Raw genomic sequence first — 5,000 nt, 5'->3', positions numbered from 1 at the left:
GAGAAAAACAAATGATTTATATATAACGTGTCAATAAAAATCATGTATGAAAACTAAATTAGATATAATTTGAGTCAGTAGAAATATAATTACATGCAATAATTGTGAAGAATGTTGGTGTAATGACCGTGGCACAGGCTACGTCCTATGCCTCGACATTTCTTCGACACCATATAGACTGCAAATATAAAAAAAATAGGCTGAGTATTAACATTATTTACAGACAATCTTTCAAATAAAACCTTGATAGTATATGACTTATTAACTTAATGATTATTTTATGGCGAGAGAAATATGTGTTGATGATGCAATGAAAAATATATCATGTGATTTTGTAAAAGTTTTGAAGAATATCTATGTGGTTCAGAATATTACTTGTCTTGCCTTCTAGCCGACTGCGTGGCATCTTGGCCAAGTGAGCGCCACACTGTAGACCCGGGACGACCATAATCTTAACAGCGCATTGAAGACGAACTTGAAATGTGTGAGCATGAGTGTATGTATATATATATATTATATATATATATATATATATAGTTGTGCAAGATTTGTTATGTGAAGTCGTGTGTTGAAACATATATTGTTATATTTCGGAATGGTCATTTTGCCAGTTTAGCCAATAGATTAAGATTAATGTAAAAAATAAATAACACTGAAGCAAAATAACACCAAATATATAGTGCGTGTGTTTTTATTGGCTAAACTTGCAAAATGACCATTCCGAAATATAACAATAAATATATATTTTTTTTTTATTATTTTATAGAAGGAGCTTCTACGGGACTAGAACTGTTTCATTCAGATGAAATCTTCAGGAAGCTGGCTGTCAAAATAAGTTCTGGTATTTATTCATTTAGGCAGATTTAATGGAGTGGTGGTGACAGGGGGGACGTTTTTTGGGTAGGTTGGTATTTAGGAGATAAACAGGTCACAGGCTATTGTTTTTAGGGGATTGGTCAAAAGGTCAGAGCGTTTTTTGAGATGAGAAGAATCAGTGAGAAAATAAATAAATGAATAAATAGAATAAATTAATAGAGTTTCAACAGATATATGGGAAGGGATTTTAGGTAAATTAGAAGACAATTGCTTTTTGGTGGTCAAGAAGAGGTAGGCACTTTGTTAGGTGGAGGGAATAAATAGATAAATATACATGAAAAAACATTAAAAAATATAAAATAAATATACATACAAACAAACACACATACATACACATGCGAATATACATATGTATACATACGCACATATATATACATACATACACATACATATATATATATATATATATAATACATACACATACACAAAGAATATATATATGTATATATATATACAGGATGCAATGGGTAAATTGTCACCATTTTATATTTTTAACTTTGCGCATGCCAATTCTTTGTTTTTGAATTTGTCGACTTCACAGTATAGTAGGGTCTATTGGGCACCGAGTGTGAGAAAATCAGCACCCTGACGCCGCAATTCACTCTGCCCAAAATTTGGAAGTGACATATTGTACTGCGCCGGAATCCCCAGTATGTGCATTTCCAAATGTTTGGGTGTCAATTAGAAGACAGTGCAATCTGAGAACCCATACCGAGAGGGATAAAAATCAACCATCCGATCATGATGTTTGAAGTTATCCTTAAGTGATGGTGACGTTATGTCTCCATTCATCTTCCTACATGGTCTCAGTCTCAACACGGAGGTCTTCATAGAGTGCCTTGAGGAGGTAATACTGTCCTGAGTCAAAAGGGAGTAAGCTGGAAAACAACAAGACTCTGCACCATGCCACTCATTCAGGAGAACCCAGTCATAGGTGTCAGACAATTTCTGCGACCACATCACCCCCAACATCTGACTACCAAACACCCCAGACTGCAACCCCCTTCGTTATTATGTGTGCGGCACATCTGAGTGAAAAACTAACAAAACTGCTTGTAACACCAAAGATGAACTAAGGCAAGGATTATGGCAGCATTCACCAACATAAACAAGGAGACCATCCAGATGACTTGCAGAAGATCCCGAAGTCATCTGGAGGCCGTGATTGAAGCCAAATGGCGATTTATTTGTGTAAATTTATTCTTTAGTACTTCAAGATAATTTTATGTAATTTTGGTAAATATAGTTATTAAAAGGTAATGTCACTGACATATATATATATATAATTAGCAGTATCGCCCGGTGTTGCTTGGGTTTGTTTCGACCGTTTAGAATTGGAATTTTTGAAAGGTGAAGGTAAAACTTTTGCATTATGGAGCTTGTTATTCTCAACCTGTTCTTTATTAACCGACTTTAGCAACTTTTCTGTGCTGCTTTGTAAATACTCTACTAGACTGTTTGTTTCCGTTTGTACATATTCTTCTACTGCTACTAAGCCTGCTCCACCCTGGCCTCTCCTCAAGTGCATCCAGTTGATATCAGCTTTCCGATGGCAAACTCCATACATTGTCAACAGCTTTCTAGTGTTTCTGTGAAGTTTCTACGCTTCAGTCTATAATTCCAGTTCCATATTAAGGGTACAGTGGAGGCGCAATGGCCCAGTGGTTAGGGCAGCGGACTCGCGGTCATAGGATCGCGGTTTCGATTCCCAGACTGGTCGTTGTGAGTGTTTATTGAGCGAAAACACCTAAAGCTCCACGAGGCTCCGGCAGGGGATGGTGGTGACCCCTGCTGTACTCTTTCACCACAACTTTCTCTCACTCTTACTTCCTGTTTCTGTTGCACCTGTATTTCAAAGAGCCGGCCTTGTCACTCTCTGTGTCACGCTGAATATCCCCGAGAACTACGTTAAGGGTGCACGTGTCTGTGGAGTGCTCAGCCACTTACACGTTAATTTCACGAGCAGGCTGTTCCGTTGATTCGGATCAACCGGAACCCTCATCGTCGTAACCGACGGAGTGCTTATAAAAAAAAATTAAGGGTACAGCTCTTGATTGAACTGCTTCAATAATATTTTGGGGATTCAGCTTTCACTGCAATAATTTTTATCTCGTCTGCTTCCAGTATTCAGGAGTACTTTATACCACTGTCCTTTCTCAACCGGGCTCATACTTTGGCATTTGGCATTTCAATTCTGTCGATCCTTTCAAATCTTCCCCGTTTAATTTCCAGGGTAGTACACATTTCAATAATAATTCAAAATTACACTGCCTAATCATATTAAACTGGCCAACCAGGATCTGCTCCATATTAATTTAGAGGAGAGGAATATAAAAGTGTAAACTTTCTATATATATATAATATATATATATATATATATATATATAATAATATGAGTGAATATATTCCAAAACTCAGGAAATTTCAATGTAGAAATACTAAATCAAATTTCACAAAATATAATATTATATATATATATATATATAAATTAGAAAAAACACATTTTGTTAATTCAATAATGAAAAATTAAATTATAACATTTAGAAACATTACATATTATAGAAAGATTAATTATACGATAAAACAGATAACGATGATTAATTGATGTGCAAAATAATAAATAAAACGTATATATATGGTATATATATATATTATATTATATGTATGTATTATGTACATGGGTATATGCGTACGTATCTGTACGTATGCGTATACGTGGGTGTATATGCCAGTGTTCGTAGATATTCATGTATTCACGTAAAAATAAAGTGTATATATATATATATATATTTACATATGTGTGTATGTATGTATGTATGTACGGATTAATGTATGTATGCGTGTATATACGCGCGTGTGTCTTGTATATATGCACATTTTCTCTACGTTAATTACAACTTATAAATGTACTTTATATCCTTACCTTATTTATAATGATATTCCCTCCACTATCTCTATTGCATTTATTGATCTATCACTATAATTATGTTTGCCTACTCTATCTCACCTGCAACCAACCAATAAACCCTTCGCCTGTACACATGAAAACACAAATCATAAATAGTACCAATTCAGCCTGCTATAAGGAATCCATAGGCAAATATATAAACATCTATTGATATAATATTTTGTTCTCTCTGAACACATTATGCTCAGAAATGTGAACATGATATTTAATTAATTCACAGTGTATAACTGAAACAGCTGTAAGGAAAGATGTTCGATTTGTTGTTGATGATAAACTCTTATAGACTTCACAATCTCCATTATCCTCTTCTCTTATATATTAGTAGTATCGCCCGGAGTTGCTCGGGTTTGTTCCGACCCTTTAGAACTGGAATTTTTGAAAATAAACATTTTGCATTATGTAGCTTTTTATTCTCTTTAAGGGAACATTTTTCTGGTTGAAATATACCGAAAAATGGCGACACAGCAGTAAAAAAATCGTAAAAAATAGGGATTTTCATAGAAAAAAAAGCACCTTTTTGAAGTAAATAATTTTTGGTCTTAACATAGTCCGATTTTAATTTTTTTCTTCTACAGAAGGAAGAGCAAGCCTTCTTCTATCATACTCTCAATTTTGGTCAACTTGCTTCGCAGGTTTCGGAGGAGATAGTGTTAGTTGAAAGCTACCAAACCTACCATACACAGACAATTTCAGCTTTTATTGTTAGATATATATATATATATATATATATATATATATATATATATATATATAGAGAGAGAGAGAGAGACACACACATATATATATATATATATATATATATATATATATATATTATATAGTTATATATATAAGTGTATTGAATGATCGAAGCGTGTTGGTATGGTACGTGTTGCGACTCTTTATAATATGCGAGGAGATTCAAGCATCTCCTTTCCATTTTCCATCAACAAGCACACTCCATTTTGCGGATAAAATCCCCACAGCTTCCGGCCTTGAATTGAGACCTCACACATACCCAATTCACTCGAATCTTTTCACTCAAAACTTACAACCAGGGATTAGCTTCCACCGTGAGTTCAATGCTAGCGTGATTGTGGTCGGTTCCGCTATAAATATGCCTTCTGTTAGCAGCAGTCCTGTTTAATTAAAGAAAAGTGAAATATGAATATGTCCA

The sequence above is a fragment of the Octopus sinensis genome, unplaced genomic scaffold, assembly GCF_006345805.1.
Source record: "Octopus sinensis unplaced genomic scaffold, ASM634580v1 Contig17932, whole genome shotgun sequence".
In the NCBI taxonomy this organism is placed as follows: Eukaryota; Metazoa; Mollusca; class Cephalopoda; order Octopoda; family Octopodidae; genus Octopus; species Octopus sinensis.
The sequence above is the reverse complement of the archived record's forward strand: the minus strand, read 5'-3'. Positions refer to the sequence as shown.